The following is a 27,508-nucleotide window of genomic DNA, read 5'->3' on the forward strand; positions in this document are numbered from 1 at the left end:
CTTTTCTCATCTGTGCCCTGTTGACGTGATCCCAAGAGCAGGCCCCGGACCTAGGGCTTGTGAGGGATGAATTGTCCGGTGTTTTCCATGCTGGAGTCAGGGTGTAGCCTTCAGGGGAGGGAGAATATGGTTTCATCTGATCCGCCTGCAAATTATCTAACGTTGTCTCTATTACTCACACTGTTCAAATGAAGAAATATAATTGGATAATTTCATCTGTGAAGGCCTCCCTGACTCTCCCAGAGAGTTCACACATCCCTCTGTGAAGTGGGGAAGCCAGAGCAGGACGGGGAGAAATGCAGGAGCACACTGGACCTTCCCTACCACCGATCCCCCAGAACAATTCAGAACAGCACTATCTCCGCCGGCCTACAGCTCTGCCCAGAGAATAAGCGGACAGAGCTCGCAGCCCATAGTGACAGACTCAGCCATAAGCCAACAAGGCCTTCATCCTGGAGGGACTGTGATGCTGCTGCTGTAGAGAGATAAACAGAGTTTTCATCTGCTCGGAGATGCTGTATTACCATAGACTAGGTGATTGAAACAATAGAAACCTTAATTTCTCACAGTTCTGGAGGCTGGAAGTTCAAGACCAAGATGCCAGCATAGCCAAGTTCTGGTAAGAATCCTCCTTCTGGGGGCGCCTGGGTGGCTCAGTTGGTTAAGCGACTGCCTTCGGCTCAGGTCATGATCCTGGAGTCCTGGGATCGAGTCCCACATCAGACTCCCTGCTCAGCAGGGAGTCTGCTTCTCCCGCTGATCTCTCTCCTCTCATGCTCTCTCCCTCAAATAAATAAATAAAATCATTTTTTAAAAAATTAAAAAGAAAAAAGAAAAAGAAAAAGAATCCTCCTTCTGGTTTCTAGCCACCCTGTCCCTGGGTCCTCACATGGCTGGAGAAAGAGAAAGAAAAAAGCTCTCTCAGCGGGGCGCCTTAGTGGCTCAGTGGGTTAAAGCCTCAGCTTTCAGCTTGGGTCATGATCCCGGACTCCTGGGATCAAGCCCCGCATCGGGCTCTCCCCCTCTCTCTCTGCCTGTCTCTCCACCTACTTGTGATCTCTGTCTGTCAAATAAATAAATAAAATCTTAAAGAAAGAAAGAAAGAAAGAAAGAGAAAGCTCTCTCAGCTCTCGAGGATTCCCAAGGCTCCACCTCCCTAAAACCATCATGTTGCAGGTTAGGATTTCAACATATGGATTTGAGGGGGACATAATCAGTCCAACACACACACCCCATCCAGGCAGACTCTAAAATCACACAGTGCAACAGTCAGCAACTTTCCACAGTGGTGGTTGCCCCTTTGTCTAAGCAGCCTTCCAGATGAAGGTCAAGAGTTCTGGTTTTGTTTTTAATCACAAGATACTGTGCTTTGATAAAGAGGTATTGCAGACTGAAGAGAGCCTGGTGATACTACTAATTACGTAAATCGGAGAAAGCCATTGATCTGCTCAGACTTTCAGTTTCCTCGTCTGAAAACCCACCTTGTAGGGTTTTCATGAAAGTTAAGTGAATGAATTAATATATGAAAAACAACCGGCCAGAAGTGGTACCAAGTGAGAGTAGAGCTGAGAAAAAGGATTTGCTTGGCTTTAACAGATGTTCTCCACAGGTGAAAACTCAGGTTAGTGAGAAAGGTAGTGTCATTGGTTGATACAAAGTAGCCCTCTGCTGCTTGCTGACAAATTTTGACTTTGCAACCTCGGGCCCTTAGAAGCATCCAGAAGAGGAGAGGCAGTCACAGGGCATCTTGCAGTGTAGCCTGCAAGGATGCTTATAAAACACTCAAAGCTTGTTAAAAAGTCCACAGCCAATCTCTTCTGGATTTCTCCACCCAGCGACTGTACACCTGAGCGACTGTACTTCTGAGGGAAACAGAGGCAATTTTAAAGCACAAGGAGCTGCCCAAGGATTCTAGTGGTTTTCGGGGAGCAGGGAGCGGGAATGGGATGTGCTTCCACACGAGCTTGGCGGGAACTGACTGGGAACCAGACGGTGTGCCCTGAACAAGTTGAGAACGATTTGTCTCTAGCTTTGGTAAATAGCGACGTCATCTTTTGGCCTTTTTAAATATTCTATTGTTTACAAAGACTCTTGCCATTCATTTCTTTTCCAGGTTTGAGAAAACAGGCCTATTTCCAGCCTGTATTAATCCAAACTCTTGAGTAAAAGAGGCTTATAGAACCTCTCGGAGAAAAACAATTCATGGCAGGAGGGAAAGAGAGCCCCGGCCGGGGAAGACGGCAGAACCAGGCTCCAGGTGGCCCACGCACAAGTGGGGACCAGGGTCAACCCCTGAACATATTCTAGTCTCCGCTTCCTCACCCGTGAGACGAACTGAGGCATCTTGGAGGTTCCTTTCAGCCCAGAACACTAAGGAACATGAGGACACATGAAGCAAACAGCTGATTCTACCCAGGGCTTGAACCTCCTCTGTGGTTTCTGCTCCTTCAAGGGAGAAGGGATTAGCTGCCATTTAGACACAGGAATGCAGCACTTTGATTATTTTGGTGTCTGTTTTCACAGCCATTGAAGCTGAACCTTGCAGCCAGCCAGTGAGACCTGACCGGACCTCCCCTCTCACTGGAAAAGAAGCAGGCCTGGCTGATACCCGACACCACAGGGGTGCCAGCCCCCACCACCAGACACCCCTACAATTAAACCTCATCTTGTTGCTTACAGGGTGTGTGGCCTTGGTTAACCACAACCCTGACTGAACGCCCCACTGGCAGGCCAGCTGAGAGCTGTTGCTTCCCATCTAGCCCCTAAGAGGCAGGATTAGAGAAGTTACTTAAAATGTTACAATGTTACATTCCTAAAGCCTCGGCTGTCACCCAGAGGGACTCCGGGCAAGATGGCTGCTGGCTGCGCCCAGCTCCTTCACTCCTCGCCGAAACTAAAGTTACCTGTGTCCTTGGGGCGGCATGGTGTGGAGAAAGGGGAGTGAAACGAAAGCTTTTTTGGCAGTTAACTTGGGTTCTCTGAGCAGGTGGCAAAGGAAGAAAGCATTAGCTTTATTTAAAAGGGCAGCTGAAGTTCAGGGAGAAGAGGAAGTGTTGTTATTCTTAATTTTTCACACTCTCCCTGACCCCAGACTCCATTCTGTAAATAGCCCAGGGTACCATTTGCTGCCAGCAGAAGTATATGGATACCTCTGGAAAGCTATGAATGATTTACAAGCTGGGTCAATAATTAAGTTGCCGGGGAATGAGTTCAATATACAACCAGCCTTAACTCTTTGAATTTCAGAAAACATGCTCCTGGGACTGGCAAGAGAATAACGGTGGGAAAGAAAACACAATTCACACAGATTTTAAATGCCTTGAGACTGTAAAATGTGTCAATCTGTTATTTGAGAAAAGATGATGGTGTTGCCCATCTTGGTCTGTGAGGACCTCCAGGACAAAGGAAACCTGGTTTATTGGTGAAAGTACCCAAACCCACAGCTTCTGTTTGAGCTCTGCTCTGGGGGCCGAATGAGTTCGGTGGACCCTCTCCTCAGGGACCTCTGCAACAGAGCTTTTAGTCATGGTGGATCCAGCTCATTCCTGAGGGGAAATCACCAACACGTTTGTCTGGTGGAAGGGAGTGTGTTTTAGGGACAGCTTCTTTTTTGTGCCTAGTCTACAGGTAGGTAGCACAGCCCCAGTTGTGCACTCTAGCTAAGGGGTCAGGCTAACAATCCTGAAGGAGTCAGCATGTGTGTGTGCATAAGTATAGGCTAGAGAAGTTCAAAGAAGGAAGTCAGCCAGGCTTGGGAAGTCTTCCCAGGTGGGGCGGGGCTAGACAGGGCCTCAAATGGTTGGAGGGATGAGGGACAGGACACTTGAGAGACAGACAATAGCTTCTTTCACACAATCCTTTCAGCCACACACCTATCCTGAGGCCTGCCTTCCATGAGCCAGACACGGGGGCCAGTGGCTGGGGATACACCAGTGAGAGGGAAGGAGAGTGCCAGTTACGGGCTTAGCTGTTTCCCCCAAAATTCAGACACTGAAGCCCAACCCACAGTACCTCAGAATATGACTATATTTGGAGATACAACCTTTAAAGAGGTGATTACATTAAAATGAGGCCACTAAGACAAGCTGACTGATGTCCTTATAAGAGGAAATTTGGACAGGAAGACATCAGGGATGCACGCATACAGAGGCATGACCATGTCCTCATCTGCGAGGCAAAGAGAGAGGCCTCAGCAGAAGCCAAACCGGAACCTACCAACACCTTCATCTTGGACTTCTAGGCTCCAGAGCTGTAGGAAAATGCCTGTTGTCCCACCCGGTCTGTGGCACTTTGTTAAGGCAGCCCTAGCAGCCTAACATGGTGGCCCTGCTCTCTTAGGGTCTGAGTGTATAGAGGAAGACAAACAGTCATGCAGTCAAGACATTAGTGACAAGGGCACCAGGTACCAGAAAGGAGAAGGACAAGGCACTTTGGGAACACCGGAAGAAGGAAACTGGGCAGAAGGGACGCCCCTGAGTCCCAAAGCCCAGCCCCAGGAGGCAGAGCACTGGGAGACAAGCCCGAGCCACCTGTGGAGTGGTGGGAAATGTGGCCTATGAACCAGAGGATGCCACGTGGCACGGTCCTTGACATGGGTGGACATATTCATGCTCCATCCCCCAGTATGGCGCCATTTTGGGTTTCTCAGGGGAAGAACAGGACAAGGAGAATAGTACTTTAGGGAGATATTCCTTTGCAGCATGTGTTGAGGGGAGAGCAGGCCTTCAGCACAGGGGTGGGGGGAGGTGGTGCAGGGGGGAGGAGGGCTGAACCGAGGTGGCACGAATGGCGGGGAGAGACTGTTCACGGACAGCATTCTGAAAGTAACAGGTCTTAGTGGTTGATAGGAAACTCTTTTAATCATCTTGTCCCTGGCGTGGTCCCTTGGTGACATTGCTGACCTACAGAAAGTCCTTTCAGGGACCTGTCTACAGGGACAAGTGGGGCCACAGCACCAAGTTTTGTGCAAGAGACATGGAGCCCAAATGGGGAATTCATCTCTCGCCTTCCTTCTCCATCCCCGTGCTATACACTACTGAGACCCACACGGCTTCTCGAATCTGCATAATGGATATCATAGTGGTGGGAAGGCATTTGCTTACTGGGAGACTCAGTAAGAAAGTAAGACCTGGAGAGTGAGCCATTATGCACAAAGCCAAGTGATTCCTCTCTGAGGGCCTTCCAGCCTCTTGCGGCGTTTTCAGCCATTCACAGCTGGGGTGGGTGGAGAGGGGATGTGGGTAAAGAAATTATGAAGTAACCAAATTTTCCATACTTACTCCCTGAAGGAATCGTCATGGCTGATGGACGGAAGCAGGCCAGCACTTGCTTAGATCTGCTGGGAAGGAAATGAAAATATGAAAATCACCAAGGTTAAAAGTCCAGACAGCCTTCTGGCTGTCAAAGTCCATGGGCTTGCAGAAACTTCCAGATAGAGATCCAGGACTGTCGAGTGCTGGACGAAGCTTATCAGTGGTGTTAAGAAGAGGGACGCCGAGCCCACAGTCAGGAAATCAGGGTGCCATGAGCCAAGCCTCACAACCCACAGACAGGGGCCAAGGCCAGAGCTTACGATACAGAAGGCACAGACCAGAGAACGTCGGCCCTCATTTGCCATCTGTCAGCAGCCCAAGGTTAATTTGGAGATCAAATTAGAGGCACTGCACTCTGAGAGACCCACATTTGAAGTACTAAGTAAAAGCTGGTATTAACACATGTAGAAATAAAACACGGGACAGGAGAGTCCAGCAAAAAAATCTTGGCAGGGCCCCTGACTCTAAATGCATTCTTGGGATACTGGAGGGGTGCAGGGGAGAGTATTTTTAAAGAGGAGACCATGTGAGTCAACTATTTTGTGCATGGTCAGCAGAGTTTATTATTATTATTTATTATCATCATCATCATTATTATTATTAAAATCTCTTTTAGCCATATGGCTTCAAGATGCTTCCTTTTGTACCAATTTAAAATATCAGTAGAGACTTCTGCAGTCAAAGGTAGTAAGACCAGAAAAACCGGTCTATTTTATTTGTAATCAGTGTGGTCAGCTGCATGGGCACCTCCCAGGAGCCTGAGGAGACTGGAGAGTCTCAGACCCCAGCTCACACCTACTGAACCAGAATATGCAAAGAACAAGATTCCCAGAAGCCTGTGTGCCCAGTGTTTAGTTTAAAACGCACAGCTTTAGAGCATGTTAGGCAAAAAGAAAAGTTGGGAAGGTTTGGGTAGCTAAGCACTGGCTTGCTTTAAATAGGAAGTCACCTTGTAGCCAGCTCAGTGCCCGCCCCCACTCACAGGATGAGAGAACAAGCAGCTCCTGGGCCATAGCAAGATGGCGTCGGCAGTAACGGAAGACAGAGGAAAAGGACCTGGTTTCAGCTTCACCCCCAAAAGGACCATACAGGTGCTTCTCCTTCTGAGGGTAGTTATACATTCTGTTTTGTCCATAAAAGTCCAGGGCCCATATGATTATAGATGATGCAAAGGAAGCCTAAGCCATGTAAAAGAAAAATTATTTTTCCTTAACATGGGGTAACAATCATCTTCTAAAAATTGTTCTTGGTAGGATATGCCCCATTAGTCATTCTCTCGCTTACTTTTCCAAAGAGACTGTGCCAAGATCATCCATGATCATTCCTCTGCTTTCAGTCTGGCTGAAGAGGAAATGTTCATAGTATCTATGACTTCTACCTGCCAGCGACTTGTATCAACCCAAGAAAGAGATGGTGTTCATTCAAAGACCTGCTTAAATTCTGGCACTTCTAGTTACCATGTGACCCTGGGCAAGTCCCTTGATTTCCTAAAGTGAAGAAACTATAAAATGCCAAGTGTTAATTATAATTAATTACTCAGCACAGCAGCAGAGCTTAGCCTGCCCTAATAAAAGCACCACCATGACCTCTGTGTGACAGACAAGGAGCCTAAGCCTTGAGCTGTATGGCCCTACGTCCCTCAGCTAGAAAGTGGCGGAGCCCAGACTGGGAGAGGCCAAGTCTGCCTCTCAAGAGCTCAGAGAATGGTTGCACCTGATGCCAGCACCTAGACGCCCAGAAGGCATTCTCTCCTTCCCAGCTCTGGCCACTCTGCCATGTAACCGACACCCCTGCCCTTGAAGTTGGAACAAGTGAGGCAGATTTGCAGAGAGTCCTCGTGGACAATTTATGTTAGGAGAGTAATCAGTGTTCCCGTAACTTGTCTTACTACCTTTGACTGCGGAAGTCTCTACTGATATTTTAAATTGGTACCTGTTCAATCTTCTCTCCTTTGCTTCTGAATCATTTGATTTTTCTTCCTGAAAAATCCAACCCTTTGTGTCAACAACAAAAATCTCGAAATGAGATGGTAAAACAAACGACCCATTGACTCTCTGACCATAAAATAATGAACTTTCTCCCTCTCTCATCCCAGTCAGATTTCCTCATCACCCTGCTTCTTTTACTTTTTCTTTCTTTCTTTTTTTCTTTTTTTTTTTTTTTTTTTTTTTTTTTTTTTGTGCAAATGAAACTGACCTTCGGGCTCCCTCCCAGGCTAGAGAATAAGGATGCCCTTAGGTTGAGTGAAACAGAGAAGGTTGAAACCGAAAGACAGAATAGATTTGAATTAAAACAACTTTCTCTCAAAAGCATTTAAGAGAGTTCAGCGAAGGTGAGGCATGCTGAGAATGCTGTATTTCTTGGTATCTTCTGATTCACTTTTAAGATCATTAGTGGAGATGGCAGTATTGCTTGAACAGCAACCACATTCCTGGAGAGAACCAGGAAGGCGATTGCTGAGAATCCCAAGCAGTAACCCCACGGGCTTACCGGCTTCTTTAGTTTCTGTTCCCTCGCTCGGTGGCTTCAGTGACATCTCAGTGACCCTAGGGGCAAGATTTTGAGGTATGATTTCGGTGGCACTCCAACTCTGGACACTTTGCATGCATTACCCTTAACTATTCCTCACCCATCACATATTTCCTGGGGGAGAAATTTGCTATCCCCACTGCAGGAAGCACAGAATGGCTGCACGCACACACAGAGTCCTCACGATAATCCAGCAATGGCGCCTTCTATTATTACCCCATCTCGCATATGAAGAAACTGAGGTCTAGACAGATTTAGCAATTTCCCTAATACCATTCAATAAATGCTGGAACTGGAATCAAACCCAAATCTGTCTGACTTCTGAGCCTGGGTTAAAACAAGAGGTAACATTTCTGTTTTATTTTAATTCCTTGTTTTACGTCTACATTTCCATGATTGCAAGATAGCAGAGAGAAGCGAAAATCAACCCAACAAGAATGTTGTATGGGTTCTTTTTTTTTTCTTTTTTTTTTTTAAAGATTTTATTTATTTATTTGACAGACAGAGATTACAAGTAGACAGAGAGGCAGACAGAGAGAGGAAGGGAAGCAGGCTCCCCACTAAGCTGAGAGCCCGATATGGGGCTTGATCCCAGGACCCTGGGATCATGACCCGAGCCAAAGGCAGAGGCTTTAACCCACTGAGCCACCCAGGCGCCCCTTTATTTTTTTCTTTTAAGATTATATTTATTTATTTGAGAGAGAGAGAGAAAGCACAACTAGAGGGGAAGGTCAGAGGGAGAGGGAGAAGCAGGCTCCCCGCCAAGCAGGGAGTGCAAGGGGTGAGGGGCTCGATCCTAGGACCCTGGAATCATGACCCCAGGCGCTCTGTGTGGGTTTTTAACAACCACTAGTCTTCCTTATTACCATCTGGCTGGCCAAGCGGCAGCCAAAGCAGGTACCACCAGAATTAATATTCAACTAACTCTGTTTCTGTCTGTCTTTTCTCAGAGGTGAACTACCTCGGAGTAATGATGGTAATTTTTCTTTGCTTTTTTTTTTTTTTTTTAAATCTCCCCCCAACAGTGCCACATTGTAAGAAAGAAAAATTGGCAATTGCTGAGTATTTAGTATGGGCTAGGTCAGCACACAGACTGCCACTCTATCCCTCCCAAACCTCATCAGACATCGTTAATCAATCACACTACTCTTCCCTAGAAAGACGGAAGAGCGTCTCAGGATCCTTCTCAACACCATGCTTCAGGCAATACTAGCCATCAGTTGGATCTGGTACACTGGGTGATAGCTGTCTGCTTCTGTTTGCCTGTGTTGCGGCTGTGGCTGGATACCGTCTGCCCAAGCCCGTTATGGGAACACTGACTACCCAAGTTCCAGTTAGAAGTTAAGCAAGGAAAGCCAAAGTCATCATAACACAAAAAAATTCACTAAAAGAACGTACCATTCTTCGATTTTATACCTCCTGAGCCATCCCTCTCCTTTTCACCGTAGCCAGTTCCCCTGAGGGGAGAATGTTATGTTCTTCGCAGACTGTTTCATAAGGAATACATGCAGAAATGCAAAGAGACGGCAGATGTGGAGAAATACGAACTTTTCTGTGAAGTGGGTGAAGGTGTTATTGGCCAGCTGCTCAAATCAGACACGTGAAGCCCTATTAGCAAATGAAAATCTGGGAAAGCTACACCAGCCAACAACTGAAGAAGAGAAAATCTGAGGGTGATGACAGGATAGGGGCTTCAAAAGAGATCATTTAAATATCAAAGGACTGAGGTGAAACTCGGGGGAAAACTGATAAAGCCTTGGAATATTTTTGCCCCCCCCCAAAAAAAGACACTGTTTATGCATGTACTGTGAAAACCAAACATAAAATGAAGGATTATGCCATCCCCCTGCACAAGTCTGTCAGGAAACAATTATGCCAAGAAAAAGAATCAGCATCTCGATAGTCAACCTTGAATTCGTGATGATCTTTTTTTGCAGGTAATTCTAAACAAAATAAATTAAATCCAATGTTACCACTCATACTAAGGGAATTTTTTTTTAAGATTTTATTTATTTATTTGACAGACAGAGATCACAAGTAGGCAGAGAGGCAGACAGAGAGAGAGGAGGAAGCAGGCTCCCCGCTGAGCAGAGACCCTGATTCAGGACTCCATCCCAGGACCCTGGGATCATGACCTGAGCTGAAGGCAGAGGCCTTAACCCAGTGAGCCACCCAGGTACCCCTAAGTTTGGAATTAAGGCGGGGGGGGGGATTTTTATTTTATTTTATTTTTTTTTTTGGTTCTGTTTAAGGAGAAACAAACTTTTAGTCCAAACTTTTTTATGAATGAACTAAGGTCACAGAGTCAATGATTTGCTGAGGTCACAGAACAACTAAGACATGGTCCCAAGGATCCAGAGGAGAGGTCGATTTCACTTTTTCTCAGTCATGTTCCTGACCTGAATCTAAATTCCTCAGTTCCCCAGACATGATAATGGAAGTGGTGAGACTGGGTCTGATTCATTTTGTCTCGAATTCCCTGAAAATAAAACTTCATCAGGAATTCAAAGAAAGGCACAGTTCCCATCTCCTGCCTCACCTGTCATATCTCCCAAGAGATAAGGTGTTTCCAGATGGTTCTTTCCAAAATTGGGTAAGGCAAGGAAGAGAAACTGAAACACAGCCTTCGAGGTGAGGGCTTCTGGGCAGTGTTTCTACGGGGTTGAGACCGTGGACGCTAAGTCAGACCGAGGAGAATGTGGCTCCACAGAACACACCAGGGCGTGACCATGGGCATGAAACAGCCTCTCTGAGATGATTGTACCTGCAAAGCGCAGATGATAGTAGCCACCTCAGGGTGCAGTTTCAAGGTTTAAGTCAATGATTGTGTGTAAAGTACCCAGAGTAAGTCAGATTCCTATTCCACCATGCGTGGGGTCTCCTTCCTCCAAGTCTTGGTTCAGATCATTAGAGACGACCTCCTCCTCCCCTACTCTGTTGCTGCCAACCTGAGGCAGAACGGCAATGCTGAAGCCAGGTGAGGAGTGAGGCGCTGAAGGAGCGTGGCTCGGTTCCCACTGACCCCACCCCCCCCAACAGACGTCATAATGGGCAGTGGCTGAGTCCTCTGTCAACCATGCAAGACACTTTTCCTGGGCTCAGCTACTGTCTAGGCTGAAGAGCAGAATCTCTCAAAAGTCTTTTGCCCCAAATCCCATTTCCAAATGGCCTCTGCTCTGGAGCCAACCCCACAGGTTTTGTCAGCAAGGTCTTCAAGAGAAGCCAGGTCTGGGCTCCCAGACCAGGTGGTCACACGCCTGTCTCTAAAGCCAGGAAGTAAGGTGCCTGGGTGAAGCCCCATTCCAAGGCTACTATACACAGTTACACACAATCATGACCCAAAGGAGGAGGTAGGTGAGGGGGTCAGGAGTGCCCGTCGTTCTTTGTCATCGGCTGAGGGGAAGGGGAGCCACTGGGCTAAAACATTTCATGGGGACACCAGCCTTGTCCTGGTGTCAAGAGCCCTGGTATGTGTGCTTGGTTTTGGTACCATCTCCCAGTGTCTGTTCCATTCTCGGTAATAGTGGTTACCAAAAAAGAGTGGTTCCAGGGACCCCTGGGGATGGGTTTCATGAAGTCAGAACTATTTTCACCAGAACACTAAACTGTTATTTATTCTTTTCAATCTTCATCCCTCAACTGGTGTAGAGAGGAGTTTTTCAGAGTTTTTATACGATTGTCTGAGGTCCTCAGTGCTCTGATGATGGAATATGTGTATTTTCTCATGTTTTAAAAATTTCTCAGCTTTAGGTTTTTTAAATAATTTTTTAAATTTTTTAATAAACATATAATGTATTATTAGCCCCAGAGGTATAGGTCTGTGAATTGCCAGGTTTACACACTTCACAGCACTCACCATAGCACATACCTTCCCCAATGTCCATAACCCCCCTCCCCCTGGCCACCCTCAGTTTGTTTTGTGAGATTAAGAGCCTTTTATGGTTTGTCTCTCTCCCAATCCCATCTTGTTTTATTTATTCTTTTCCTACCCCCCAAACCCTACACGTTGCATCTCCACTTCCTCATATCAGGGAGATCACATGATAGTTGTATTTCTCTAATTGACTTATTTCCCTCAGCATAATACCCTCTAGTTCCATCCATGTTGTTGCAAATGGCAAGCTTTCATTTCTTTTGATGGCTGCATAGTATTCCATTGTGTATATATACCACATCTTCTTGATCCACTCATCTGTTGATGGATATCTAGGTTCTTTCCATAGTTTGGCTATTGTGGACATTGCTGCTATAAACATTCGGGTGCACATGCCCCTTTGGATCACTACATTTGTATCTTTAGGGTAAATACCCAGTAGTGCGATTGCTGGGTCATAGGGTAGCTCTATTTTCAACTTTTTGAGGAACCTCCATGCTGTTTTCTAGAGTGGTTGCACTAGCTTGCATTCCCACCAGCAGTGTAGGAGAGTTCCCCTTTCTCCTCGTCCTCACCAGCATCTGTCATTTCCTGACTTATTAATTTTAGCCATTCTGACTTGTGTGAGGGGTATCTCATTATGGTTTTGATTTGTATTTCCCTGATGTCAAGTGATGTGGAGCACTTTTTCATGTGTCCATTGGCCATCTGGATGTGTTCTTTGCAGAAATGTTTGTTCATGTCCTCTGCCCATTTCTTGATTGGATTATTTGTTCTTTGGGTGTTGAGTTTGCTAAGTTCTTTATAGATTTTGGATACTAGCCCTTTATCTGATATGTCATTTGCAAATATCTTCTCCCATTCTGTCAGTTATCTTTTGGTTTTGTTAACTGTTTCCTTTGCTGTGCAAAAGTTTTTGATCTTCATGAAGTCCCAATAGTTCATTTTTGCCCTTGCTTCCCTTGCCTTTGGCGACATTCCTAGGAAGAAGTTGCTACTGCTGAAGTCGAAGAGGTTGCTGCCTGTGTTCTCCTCAAGGATTTTGATGGATTCCTCTCTCACATTGAGGTCCTTCATCCATTTTAAGTCTATTTTCGTGTGTGGTGTAAGGAAATGATCCAGTTTCATTTTTCTGCATGTGGCTGTCCAATTTCCCCAATACCATTTGTTGAAGAGGCTGTCTTTTTTCCATTGGACATTTTTTCCTGCTTTGTCAAAGATTAGTTGACCATAGAGCTGAGGGTCTATTTCTGGGTTATCTATTCTGTTCCATTGATCTATGTGTCTGTTTTTGTGCCAGTATAGTAGTCTTGATGATGGCAGCTTGTAATAGAGCTTGAAGTCTGGAATTGTGATGCCACCAACTTTGGCTTTCTTTTTCAACCTCTGGCTATTCGAGGTCTTTTCTGGTTCCATATAAATTTTAGGATTATTTGTTCCATTTCCTTGGGAAAAAATGGGTGGGATTTTGGTAGGGATTGCATTAAATGTGTAGATTGCTTTGGGTAGCATAGGCATTTTCACAATATTTGTTCTTCCAAGCCATGAGCATGGAAAATTTTTCCATTTCTTTGTGTCTTCCTCAATTTCTTTCATGATTACTTTGTAGTTTTCTGAATATAGATTCTTTGCCTTTTTGGTTAGGTTTATTCCTAGGTATCTTATGGTTTGGGGTGCAATTGTAAATGGCATTGAGTCCTTAATTTCTCTTTCTTCTGTCTTGCTGTTGGTGTAAAGAAATGCAACTGATTTTCTGTGCATTGATTTTATATCCTGACACTTTACTGAATTCCTGTACAAGTTCTAGCAGATTTGGAGTGGAGACTTTTGGGTTTTCCACATATAGTATCCTATCATCTGCAAAGAATGAGAGTTTGACTACTTCTTTGCCGATTTGGATGCCTTTAATTGCTTTTTGTTGTCTGATTCTCAGCTTTAGTTTTAATATGCTAAACATCAATGAAGGGAACCTATATGGATGAAAATTCATGGGAGATCAGCAATAACTTTTAAGTATAACATCCAGGTCCCAGGTACAAACAAGTAGACAATGAAAAGCATGTCTCCCTTTTCTACCCCGTTCCCCAGACCCCACGGTCCTCTCCCCAGAGGCAGACACATCCTCCCCTCCCTGTGATGTCTTCCCCAGGTGGTCAAAGCACGTACAAATATGTGTGTCCCCGAGATCACCCCATGAACAGCACAGCGCTGTACACCTGCTCTCGTCTCTCTGGCGATGGCTTCCCAGTGCAGACCCATACTGCCATCTACTCAATCAGGTCCTTGCTGAAGGACACCTGGCCTGTCCCTTCCCTCTTCTGCAACTTATCATGTTGCAATGACTGTGCCCATGCAAATGTTCTCTCACCTATGGGGCAGTCTCCGTCCACATCCCACACGGCAGCATTTAGTTAGCCAACCTGCTACTAAAAATCATGTAGGTGATTTTGTGTCCTGCACAGGGCTGGAACAAACATCCTTTCACATACATCTGTTAACATAATGTCTTACAAAGAAATTGCTAGGTCAAAATGTATTTGAATTTTAAATTTTCATTGATCGTGTCAATTTTCCCTCCAAAGAAGTTGCACCAATCGATGTGTCTCCCAACTGTCTCTGAGCACCTCTTTCCCAACTGCCTTCCCTATGCTGTTTATTATAAAAAATTTCTGATCTGTGACAATCTAATAGGTAAAAAATATTATCTCGTTGTTTTAGTTAGCACTTAATTATTCATGTGCTCAGCCCTTTTTCTCTGTTTATAAATCATTTGGATTTCTTTTGTCAGCTTCTAGCTGTCCTTTGCTCCTTTTTCCTGTAGAGTTGCAGATCCTTTTCTTCCTGAGTGGTAAAACTGTTTAAAATGACATTCAGTAAATTAGCTCTTTGCCTCTGAGATAAATAGATAGATAGATATCAAATATTTTTCTAAGTCTTATTTGTATTTTGATTTTTTTTATGGTAATTCTTTGCTCTGCAAAAATTTAAATTATTTATGTAGTCAAACTTACTAGTCTTTTCTTTTATGGCTTCCAGGTCTTGCGTCTCAGGCTTGGAAATTCTGGCCCCAGTGAGAGATGATTAAATTTTAAAATTCTTTCATGTTTAAAAAGAAAATTCTTTCGTGTTTATTTCCAACACTCTTACCATTCCACTTTCTCACCCCTAAGTTTATGATCCATCTGGAATGTATCTTGGTATAAGGCATAAGAAAGCGGCAATGCATTTCTTTTTTTAACAGAATGGTTAGTTATTCAACCTGAGGCCATTTGTTGAATAAGCCATCTCTCCCTACTGACTTGAAGCAAGTCTTCATAGGAGCTTCTCTTGTTCCCAAACATCATCAACACAGGGCCTAGAACTTGAGAAGCAGCACCTGTTGCAGTGGGGGGCATTGGTCTGGACAGGAAACCGCCCTCCTAGGCAGGGCATGTTCATGTTTAGCCCTCTTTGTGCTGAAGGGGAGGTGCCTCTGGCCATTCAGTGCCCTCCTTACCATGTGGGCTCCTCACCACCGGCCAAAAGTGGCTCCCAGTGCTTTATGGCAGCCAGAAATAAAACTCTCTACAAAGACATCATTTCAAAAATGAGCACAGTGAATGATGTAGTAATATACAAACTTCATTTATAATTATGAACCCAAAACTTGGAATTCAGGGAGGGTCATCAACAGAGAGGCAACTGGATATACTCAAAGGGGCCCTGGGTCGAGAGCTAGGGATCTGCCCTCTTGCTTGAGCTGTGGGGTGGTGGACAAGTCCTCTCTCCTCTTCTGTGCCCTCCTCTTTCTCATTTATAAAATATGCAGATTATGCTAGAAACACCTGAGCTTCCTTCATTGTGCTTCTTTCCAAAGTTTTTTTCCCAACATGGGGCTTGAACTCACAACCCAGAGATCAAGAGTTACACATTCTACCAAGTGAGCCAGCCAGGTGCTACCACCACCACCACCCCCAAGGTTTTTTCTTGGTGAGATTCCCCTGAGCCCACAGGCATGCTCAAGGATTCCTTGACTTCCCTTTGCCCTGGAGGCCACAGATTACAACTCTAGGATGAAATTTCTCCTTTGTGTTATTATTATTCGAAAGCCTTTTCAAAAATTTCTCATGAAATGAGCAGTCTTCCACCTTCTTGGCCCTTCCTTCTTGGGCAACCTCTCCAACCTTACCAAGCTTCTCTTTTTAGTCAAAAGGCTAGACCAGAGGGACTCAAGCTTGCATGGTCCCCGGAGATCACTTGACCCTTGGGAAAAAGGAAATGCTAGGTCTGTCTTCGTAAGGAAAAGAGGCCCCTTCTGGGGGACATTCGATGCAGGCTGCGTGACCCAGCAAAGGTTTCCGAATGTAGAGAATTCAGGTTACGGTTGTTTTCATCCTGAAGCAACCAAATCAGGAAGTTCTCAAAGTAATCATTTCACAAGAAGTTTTAGAGATTTAGGGTGTGGGAAAGATTACTGCTTCCCTGCCCCCCCCCAAAAATTAGGATTGTTTTCTAGATGTCCAGAAATACACATTTAACGCACAAGGCAGGCTGAAATCAGAAGCCTGGAGCCTTTCTTTCACAAGCCTCGCTAAGAGTTTATTTCAACAGCGGGCTGCACAGATACAGATGGGATTGCAGAGGAGGAGTGGACAGTGTTAAATACTATGAATTTTGATGTGGGTGAGCTGCTGAGCAAGTGAAGATTCTCTTTAGACATATTCCTTAAGACTTCATTTTTTTTTTAATTGAGGTATAATAATATACAGCCTTAGTAGGACTTCACATTCTTAGATAGGATACAGAAGTAAAAGAAGACAAAATGAAAAGAATCACGGTATGCCTATAGGTCTTGGTATTAATAACCTGGTATTCTGGTTACCCCAGAAGCTTCCGGTTTCCATGTTTGTGGACATAACAATTCCGCATTCAAAGGCTTAATTGCTATTCATTCAGATTAAAGGCCAGCAGTGTTTCCATCGGGGGGAGGAGATGGGGAGGGGAGACAACAGTGAATGGAAACTTCCACATTTTACTTTGCTCATGTGTCTTATTTTTTATAACGGATATTTATTTCCTTTAATATTACAAAGAAATAAATTGTTAAAGAGCTCATCGAGACATGTGCCTCCGTGAAGCAAACAGGTTCGAGGACACCATCTTGGTAAGGAGGGTTTGGCCCGGTTCGCTAAACTCTGGGGTCTGCTGAAGCCACCCTGTGCCTTTGTGTCATCTGCTCTTCTCCCCTTATCCACAGAGATGACTTGTGAATGCAGCTCCTTTGCCACCCACCCCTGGGGCTGAAGTGGGAATGGGAGGCCGGAAGGGCAAGTGTGGAAGGCGGGCCTTCTGGGGGTGAGAGACCCAACCAGGTCAGCGAGGTCAGAGCTGGAGACACCTTTGTGGGATTCTCTGCTTCTGTCTTAGACCAGACTCTGCAACAGGAAGCTCTTTCAAGGCAGAAAACCATACCCTGTAGAACAAGGCAGGTCCTAAGCACCCCTGCCTGCCAGGTGGGCCCTGGGAGGTGGCTCTGAGCCAGTGAGAAGCCACAGGGCTGGGAGAAGAGCTGGAGGAACAGGAGGGCTGCCCCCACCAGGAGGCCCAAGAAGCTCACCACGCAGCATATCTCTGGCTGAGAAAGAGAACTGATGAGTTTTACCAAGGGCCCTTGCACAGAGCATTGAGAACCAGACAAATCTGACTCCAGTGACTGGAAGGCTGAGCTGTATTCTCAAGAGCCCTGCTGCTCAGCTAATGGGTGTTAGGGTTGTTTAGTTTGGTTTTTCAGTTCATTAAAACTCTTCTCAAAACTCTGGGTTAAAGTGCACTCTTCACTCACTTCCTGGGGTGGTGGGGGGGTGATGGAGGGGGGTTGGATTTATTGAATAACCAGTGCCTTTCTCTCCTGTGTGTGTGCATACATTTTGCACACACACAGAATTCTCTGAGGTAAACTTTCCAACATTTTCTGCTGCCTTGACAACCTTGCTGCCAGTGCGAGTCCATCTCCGATTCCTTTCTGCTGCTTCCACCAGCTTCAACCTTAAATCTCATCAGCAGATCCCGAGCCCAGATATTTTAGATAGCTCTGTAACTTGATACCCAGTCCCTCAGTGTCATTTTGAAACTTGAACCTGAGGTCACAACACTTCTACTTCAACAGTCCACTCTGAAACAAAGAACTGGAACAGTGAGCACATGGCTGTTGACCAAATCAGTGCCATCAGATTGATGACTGACCATCTTTCTACATGGTTTAGGTGGCCTGTGGACTCTTAGATGGTCTCTGATAAGATTCATAGCCTCCTTCCTGACTTCCGCTGCTTACAGGAGAAAAGCAAAAATCAGACTCATGTTTTACACCCCACAGCACCCCCAAGGAACTCAGCCAAGTCTACAGGATCCTGAGTACCAACACCCAGACCTAGACACCCTAGGGACAAGGGAAGGGATTCAACCTTAAAGAAAGACTGAATAGTTGCTGCTCAGATCTATTCCAGTCTACCAAGTTCCAGGTCTGCTTGTCTCGATCGGCCACACCCTAAGCAACACTTTAATTGTAAGCAAACTTGAAAATTAATTAAAACTTAAATAAATTAAATAAATTAAGACTTTAAATAAATTAAAACTTCTGAATCAGCAACAGCCTTAGTTCCCCAAACCAGCATCATCGTAGCATCTTATCCTGGACAAACAGATGATAAAGATTTACTTACTTACTTACCTGTTTATTGCAACTCTCTGAGGAAACTTGAGTTGATTAAAAAATAAAAGTTACCAGATGGTAGAGATCTTAGATGTGCACTTTGAGGCTGAGGTAATAAGCCTTTTGAACAAACTGCGAAATAAAAGACAAGGGGAAAATTCAAGGGGACTTTGGCACAGATTCTTTCTTATCGTTTCCTGATATGGTTTTCACATCAGATATTTAACAGCCCATCAATCTGATTATGGTACAATTAGTCCCAGTTCCAAACCTGATTAGCCACTCTGGTCTTGTTTCTTACAAAGATTAATTTTAGATCTTTCTCAATTAGGATGAAATGTCAACCAAAATGTAGTACATAAAAAGTGTTATTAACATTATCATAATAACAGCTTATGCTCCCTCCACTCGAAAGCATAGAACACATTTGCCTACAATGAGTGGTGGAAACTCTTCTCTTCCCAACTTTAAAGAAAAGCGCAAGATGCTGGAAGGGAATGTGAATGAAATATTCTGCTGAGAGCCTTTTGCAAATGCTGCTCTAATTCATGCAAAATCAAATTTATCTCCACTAGATGAAGTTTAACTGGTTGAGGCCCACAGACGTGACAAAGATGAGGTATTAAACTCTTCTAAAAACTGATAACTATGGAAACATCCATTGGATTCCATACTCTTCGATTTGCACAGCCAAATGCCCTTTATGAATTAACAATGAGATTTGACAGAACTGATTTTCCTTGGGAATTCTAGGAGATATTCTATTTTTAACCAGAAGATTAGAAAGTGTAGTGAAATCACTGCTTTACAGAAAGTCTACATAAGACCTCAGGAAAAGTTCTCATCCAGGGAACAAATAAAATTGCAAAGATGAAGAGCGCATTGAGGAAATCATGCCTAAATTTCTTGACAGACAACAGTTGCCATCATTCCTCTATGCCATGAACATCCGTGCCTGTATGATGGCTTCAGAAAAGAAATGAGAAACATAGCTTCTACACGATCAGCCAGAGACTCAAGAAAATCCCCAGTCACTGACACAAAGGCCAACCCTAGCATTTACATTCTGAACCAGTTCTAGGAATGAAATCTCAAATGCAAAGCCGGTGGTTTTATCTGATGGAAAAATGAATTAGAAACATCTTCAATTTACATTTTGGAAAATGAGAAGCATCAAGAAAAAGATTAAAACCATGTTTTATCTAACAACCCAGGAGCCTAAAAGTAATAACTGCTAATATTTCAGGCATTTAACCAATATTTTGAGAAAGAGAACTAGAACCACACACATACACACACACGTGTGTGTGTGTGTGTGTGTGTGTGATCTTCTTTAAACAATACTAGGACCTACCAGATATAAATGTACAATTAAAGGGCTATCCCTACAAGGCCAGCTGGAAGAGGCTGTTCCTTCTCTCTAACATTGATAGATGCAGGAACCATCATAATGGTACAAGTGTAAAAATGGCCTCTACTTTTTTCTTCACAGCACAAAGGCTGTTAAGATGAAGTGATTGCAAGAGTTCATGTCCAGAGGTGGAAATTCAAGGTGCATGGAACCCATCATCTCACAATAGGGAGTCATCATGTTTGCTATGTTCAATTAAGCAAATCCTACCATTAAAAAAGGATGGCAAGGTCTTAGCCCCAGGGGGATGCCAAGCTTTCAGAAACCTCTGCAACTGATGCAGGAGGAAATGACCACACAGAGGAAAGACTTCCTGTCTCTACTGTGAGTTTCAGGGCCATGAATGGAGAGAAAGGAAAACCAGACAGAGCACCACTCACCAGGCTTTGTGCCAGCCATGCTATCAACATTGCCCTGCAGCCCTACAGCAACAGTATTTATTTTGCAGTTGATGAAACTGAGGTTCAGAGCCCAAAGTCACCAGCTCTCAAGCAGCAAAGCCAGGATATAAATCCAGATCTCCCCATCCCTGACCTTTGCCATGACTCAAAGTTCTGTATCACCAGAACAGGGATCCTTCTGTCTCCCCAGTTACACACAGGATGAAAAGGTCACTCCGAGTGCCTGCCAAGCCTCAGAATCCAACATCTCATTCCATCCATTCCTTCAAAATCCACTAAGCACCTGCTCCGCACCAAGGACTATTCTAGATGCTGGTGATAGGATGGTGAACAAAAACAAAGCACTCGCATTCAAAATAGAGAATAAAGAAATTACAAGTGTGTGTGTATCTGTGTGTGTGTGTGTGTGTTTGGATGAATGGATGGATGCATGGATGGACAGAAAATGTCAGATACCAAGAACAAAGAGTAAGCATAAGGGGAGTGGCAGAGTGGCAGGGGTGGTATTGTACCTCCGTTTTCTGTGGCTGCCATCACAAGTTATCACAAACTCGAAGGCTTACAATAACAGAAACTCGTTCTTTCAGTCTGGATGAGAGAGTCCAAAATCAACACGATTGGTAGGGCCTCCCTTCTTCCAGCAACCATCAGGGACATTCCCTCACTTGCCCTGCAGCTCCTGGTGGCTGCCAGCATTCCGCGGGGCTACATCACACCAACCTCTGCCTACGTGTGCACACCGCGTCCTCTCCTGTCCGTCCCGACTCACCCTCCGACTTTCTCTGCTAAGGACACATGTCATTAGCTTTAGGGCCCACCCAGATCATCCAGCTTCATTTAAAAATCCTTCATTTCATTACATCATCATGGACCCATTTTCCAAACAAGGTCACATTCATATGTTCCAGGGATCGGGATGGAGAGCTGTCCTTTTGAGAGGCCACGATTCAAAATGGGTTGCTGCCACTGCTTCTCATGGACATGGTCAGGAAAGCCAAGTGGTCCCTATTGAAAGGACATGGGGGCAGAGACCTGGATACAGTGAGGAGCACACAGAGACACCTGGGCAAGGGACAGAGGGAGGAACGATCCAGGGACCCTGAGGTAAGAGCGTGCTGGGCGTGTCTGAGTCACAGCAAAGAGACTGTGTGGTTGGAACAGCATGAACCTGGGGAGAATGACGTAAGAAATAAACCGTGGTGGACAACCTGGGCCCCATATGACGGCATAACGGCTGATGGCTGTGAGTTTTCACCATTGTGTGGCCTGCAAGAGGCCAAAAAATCTAACACTTGGATGATAGGACACGTACAAGGACAACACACTGCCTAGTGTCTGCAAATATTTTAAGAACTCTGGTGGAGAGAACGTTAATTATCAAAAGTTTCATTCTAGCCTACCAACCATATCTCTCTACTCTATAAAATGACACCTCTGCAAGAATTTCCCTGACCTCACCCCTGTCTGAGCTACACAGCCTCCTTTTGTGTTTCCCTGGAACCCTGCGCATGGCTGTCCTGCAAACATCCTGATGTGCTGTGATGGGTCTCTACCAACCCTATCAAGCAGGGGGTATCTTCTACTCTGATCTACACACCTCTTGAGGACCGAAAACAGCTCATCTCCATATTCCCTCCACCTACACAGTGTCTGGTCTGCAACAGACGAGCAATTAACATGCGTCCAAGGACTAGATGAATGAGCCAAGAGTGAAGATCTCATTTCTCCATTCTTGGAATGCCCCCAATCCAACTCCAAAGAAACTTCTAGCCCTGGAGGGCTTATGTTAACCTGGGAGTAAATGGAGCTAAGAATACATTTATCTTCAATCCTAGAGATTAGTAAAATAAGAGACAGAGCTTTGTTTCCTATTATCACAATTAAGACGTTAGGACGTAGGAGTCCTTGGTTCTTTTTCCATCTTTGCCAATGATTCTGTGACCTCAGGCAAATGACTACCGTTCTCTGGGCTATGGGGCTTCCCCAAAAGGAAGAAGGGGCTGGACCTGATAGAACATAAAGCCGTTTCTCAACAGAAGAGCTCCAGGCCTCCTGTGAAGTCCTCAAAGGTAAACCAGCATTATAATTACTCGTTGAATTTCCAAGCTCCCTCTTGTCAATGTTCTCAGCCGGCTGTTGCCAACAACCCAGGCCCTTTCTGGACAACGTACCTCAGTCTGAGAACTTCTTTCTCTGTGATTCTCACTGCCTCGTCTTCTCATTTAGTTCTACTAAAGCCTATTTCTCAAACTTTTCTGCTGAAATACCCCCCGAAAGCAGAAGAGAGTAAAGGAATTACTAGTATAAGAAATCCTGGGAGAAGTGCTAGGGGCTACTCTCTAGAGGCTAAGGAATTTTTTAAATTTTTTATTCTTTTTTATTTAAGAAATTTATTTTTAGGGGTGCCTACGTGGCTCAGTTGGTTAAGCATCTGATTTGTCCTCTGTTCCCTTGCTGTCCCCATGACCCTGTCTTCCCTCAATGCCCTCCGTTCCTTATTGCTCTGGTAGGCTGAAACCGAGTGGGACTTGGGCAAAGCTTGACTTAATATCAGAGAGAGCAAAAGGGCAAAAACACAGAGAACAAGAAGTTCAGACGGACTTGGGAGGTGCTGGGCCCCCCTGCCCACAGCTGGCTCCTTTTCAGGCCTTGGTCTGGTCCATTCTCAGTGGAAATGCACGGTCAGCCTCAACCAGACCTCCACCTCACCCACACCTTCCCGTCTTCCACAGGGAAGCCAACCCGTGAGCATCCGAACAGGCCCAGCCTTGCAGCCTTCCTGGCCTCTCCTCGTTTCCCAGCTCCAGGCTCAGGCAGGCCCTGGGCAAAACCACAGTCCACTCAAGCTGCCCTACAGGGCCCTCATCTCCTGGTGCTGCCCAGCCCTCGCCCAAAGTCTATGCACGGACGGATCCCGAAACTGAGGTGGAAGCGGTTGGCAGCCTCAGGATGAACCTCTCTTCTAAACGGGGATCCACCCTGGAGACCGTAGCTGTGAATCTGGAAGGCCTGAGGAAAGTTGTCCCTCTGAAGAACACTGCGGCCCACCAGCCCCAACCTCCGTCTGCCACACGGTTCTCCTCACAATGTATCTGCCACACCAGCCTGCCTGCACTGGAGCCGCTTTCTGAGGATGACCCTTCCCTTATGGACCTTCAAGAATCGGGTGCTTCTAGAAAAAGACACCTCTGTGGACACACACAAACTCTCCCTGCAAAGATTCCCTCCCTCCCGCTAGAGAAGGCAGCCCTTTGGGAAGGCTGGGGTTCTGCCCCAATTTTGCCAACAATTTGTTACTATAATTTATTATTATAGGTTGCAGCAAAAAGGTCCAGAATGCATTGCTGTGTCATAAAAATTATTTTGAGCAGAAGGCATTTGAGTTCTTGAAACCTCTTATCTGCCTAAAAACAGAGCCTCCTCAAAAAATTCAAAACACATCAGTTATCATAAACCCATTCCTTAGGACAGCTAGAGGTGAGAAGTCTCCATAACACCTAAACAGACATTGTCACAAAGCCCTCATATCTGCCCCAGGCCTTTGTGCTGGTCACAGAGAACAGTGGAGGCATGGGGTGGGGATGTGGGGTGGCAAGGAGCTTCCCCCATAGCTCTGAAATCCTCCCACAGAACCCCAGGTGTCTTGTCTTGTCACCTGCAGCAGACCCTGTCTTAGGCAAGCCTGGACGACATTTGGATGACCCTTGGTTTTCCCTCATTGTTGCAAAAAACCTCATCTTAGAAATGAAGGATCTTTTTGCCCAGCTGGTTTTAGCCCTGCCCTAAAGCCAGCTTGCTTTTATTTCTTTCACTTCTCACAATGTTGGCAGAAAATGCTTTTCCCCTTTGCCTCTTATCTGAAGACTTTCATCCTCTCACTGTTCCCCTTACATTCTTTTCTTCCTAGAAACTTCTTATCTTCTGCCATCCCCCAATGCCTCCTCCAAGGGAAGAAAGCCAACTTTCCCCTTTGAGCATTTTACCAAAGAGTTTCAGGGTCACAGATGAGCCTCCTTGGGGAGGTGCTCGCTCCTTGGGGTATGGAAGCCTTGGGCTGTTCCCTGGGAACAGGGACAGGTTCCTGGATAAAGCCTTGAGACCCTAGATAGTCTTTCTAGACAGTTCCCCCTCCCCACTGTTGCCATAGAAATCAGACCTAATTTCTTCAGTGTTGATCTGCATAAGACTTTGTCAAATGCTGTTTAGAATCACAAATGAAGAAGAGCATTTCCCTATACCTTACCAAACACACATGTTAAAAAGGGCAACGAGTTGAGATAATTTAGAAATTTTTGTGACAATTTTGCCAACAATTTGTGACTATATTACTACAGGTTGCGGCGAAAAGGTCCAGAAAATACTGCTGTGGTGCAAAAATTATTTTGAGCAGAAGGCATTTGAGTTCTTTAAATCTCTTATCTGCCTTAAAAGCAGAACATCCTCAAAGAATTCAAGACACATCAGTTATCATAAATCCGCTCCTCGGGACAGCTAGAGGTGAGAGTCTCTATACCACACCTAAATAGACGTTGCCACAAACCTGTCATACCTCCTGTGAACCTGAGGGCTCATTCATCTCTCCAGAAAGTCCTTTGTTTTCTTTTAAGTGCACTTCTCCCCCTTCCCCCCCCCCCATTAAGACAACATATAAGCCCCAAATTTTAACCACACCTTTGAGTCACATTTTTCTGTGAACACCTGCACATACGCTAATACAAATGCATGATTAAATTGTGTCTTGTCTCTTGCTAACTGTGTCAGTTTGATTCACAGGCCTCAGAGAACAAACTTCAAGAGTTTAGAGGAAAAGCTTTTTTTTTCTTTTCTGGCAAGGGTCTAAGATAGATTAAGAGGAGAGAAAATGCTAACACTGACCTACTCTAAGAATGTACAATACTTCGCAAAGCATAAGCATGTGGAAAGTTGAAAGATTGCTTGGTATCCTTAAAATGTAAACTTTATACAAATCATGCAAATCAGTGTTTTTCTACTGCCCTTAAGGCTATTCCTGATGAGTTACATTTTGCATAATATCCCCATTAAGCTTGACTTTTTTTTTTTCCAGATTTTATTTATTTATTTGACAGAGAGAGAGAGACACAGCGAGAGAGGGAACAGAAGCAGGGGATGTGGGAGAGGGAGTAGCAGGCTTCCTGCTGAGCAGGGAGCCTGATATGGGTGAGGCTCGATCCCAGGACCCTGGGATCATGACCTGAGCTGAAGGCAGATACTTAATGACTGAGCCACCCAGGTGCCCCAAGACTGTAGTGTGTGTCAAGAGGAGGTACAACTCTGTTACTTCCCACTGACAGATTATATCAAATCACTGTTTAATCTGCTAATATACATGATATTACTTTTGATAGTTATATTAATTTTTTTAAAGATTTTATTTATTTCTTTGAGAGAGAGACAGTGAGGGAGAGCATGAGAGGGAAGAAGGTCAGAGGGAGAAGCAGACTCCCCTTGGAGCTGGGAGCCCGATATAGGACTCGATCCCAGGACTCAAGGATCATGACCTGAGCTGAAGGCAGTTGCTTAACCAACTGAGCCACCCAGGTGCCCTAATTTTTTAAGATTTAAACTAGTTGTTACTGAAAACGTACAAAATATTTAGACAACAAGCGAAATGAACGGACCAAACATTTGGTTGAATCTCAACAATTCAGTAAATAGTAACTGGAAAACATGAGTGCCCAACTTTTACATAAAACGTTCCTCCCTTGTCATAAAATTTAAGACAACTACAATACCCCCCCCCCCAAAAAAAAAAACCCAAAAACAAAATCCCACAATTCTTGGGAATCTATTTGCTGCAATAAAACTCTCAAAGAAAGCAGAAGAATGATGAATCTTGGCTAAAGGTGATCGTGACTGGAGAGGTGGCCAAGGGATGACATGGAAGTGAGGAGACCATATACTTAAATAGAAATCATTAGAAAGATCTTAGCTTTTGTTCAGGATGGTGGCTTCCGCAGACACTTATTGCAGTCTTTGACATGACTAAAGAACCAAGGAAATAAAGAAAACAGGAAAAAGAAATTGAAAAGTTCAGAAATATATAAATATATAAAACATATTGGGTCCCTACTTTAATGCCCCCAAAGGGTCCATTGTGCTTATATATCCTTCCAAAATTTGTCATCGTAGTGTTTGAAAGCATATTCTAATTCCCCATTTAGAAGCAACAAAGAGGGGCACCTGGGTGGCTGAGTTGGCCAAGGGTCTGCCTTTGGCTCTGGTCTCCATTCCAGGGTCCTAGGGTGGAGCCCCACAATGGGCTTCCTGCTCAGTAGAGGAGTCTGCTTCTTCCTCTTCCTCTGCCCATCCCCTGCCGCACTCATTCTCTTTCTTTCCCTCTCTCCCTCTCTCCTTCTCATAAATAAAATATTTCAGAAAAGGTGAAGAAGAAGCAGCAGCAGCAGCAACAAAGAGCCTGCAAGTGCCCTCCCAGAGAAAACAAGGGAGGTTTTGAGTCAAGTCGCTGGTGTTTACGGTGATACAAGGAAAGCCTCTTGAGTAATTTGCACAGTACAGCAAAGTCTTTGAAAAGCAGAGTCGAGTCTTAAGCAAAAGGCCTATTACTATTAGTAATGGAAAACCACAGCTTCCTCCTAGCTCAGCCCAGGCTGCTCTTCCCTCAGAGCCGCTAAACAGACAAGTCTGGAAACCCTTTCTCTCTGCCCTGAGCTCCTCAGCTTAGACCAGAATATTCAGACAGGCTGGTGAGGGCAGAGGGCTGTGAACATAGCCTCCCCCTTCTCCCCCTCCTCCCCCTCCTCCCCCTCCTTCTTTTCTTTTTTTTTTCCTTCATAATAGAAATGAGTGTAAAAACTTTCTAGGTCTAGTCCCCAATTGGGAAGAAGAATTTGTTAATTCCTTACTCACAAGCTCTTCCTAAGACAAAGATCCCACTTAGATCTTCCCAATGGAGACTGCAGCACTCCATCGATCTCTCAGCAAGCGACCCCCATAGCTCTTCCAAAGAAAAGATGTCCCCGCCTCTTCCCCGAACAGTCCCCTTCCTCAATGTCACCCTAAGGAAGTTACAAATCTCAAAACCCAACTTGACCTGCATGTGCAGAAAGTAGGCAGGAAATAGAGGTGAAAGAGGAAATTACACGCCTTGCAGTTACTGAGGGGCTTAGATCTCATTGCTTAATTTGGGCTGCTGGAATGCTGTCCCACCCCCACTGCCTCTATCTACCAACTGCCACCATTTCTTCAACGAGCAATTAGATTTGATTAACGTTTCACCTCAAGTTTAGACCAACCAGTAGTGTGCTGGTAAAT

At 45.0% G+C, this 27,508-nt stretch overlaps 1 long non-coding RNA gene across 3 annotated transcripts in view; it reads right to left on the reverse strand.

Moving 5' to 3' along the window:
* Positions 1-27,199, reverse strand: part of LOC132018331 (uncharacterized) — a 62,330-nt gene extending 35,131 nt beyond the window's left edge. The window contains exons 1-3 of one of the 3 annotated variants that reach the window (XR_009404511.1): positions 7,942-9,230; positions 7,803-7,858; positions 5,280-5,338 (exon numbers count right to left, since the gene is read on the reverse strand). This is a non-coding gene — a long non-coding RNA (uncharacterized LOC132018331). The other 2 variants (XR_009404510.1, XR_009404509.1) reach the window with 2 other exon arrangements.
* Between the last annotated feature and the right edge of the window lie 309 nt (positions 27,200-27,508).

This window comes from Mustela nigripes, chromosome 5 (assembly GCF_022355385.1).
Source record: "Mustela nigripes isolate SB6536 chromosome 5, MUSNIG.SB6536, whole genome shotgun sequence".
Lineage (NCBI taxonomy): Eukaryota > Metazoa > Chordata > Mammalia > Carnivora > Mustelidae > Mustela > Mustela nigripes.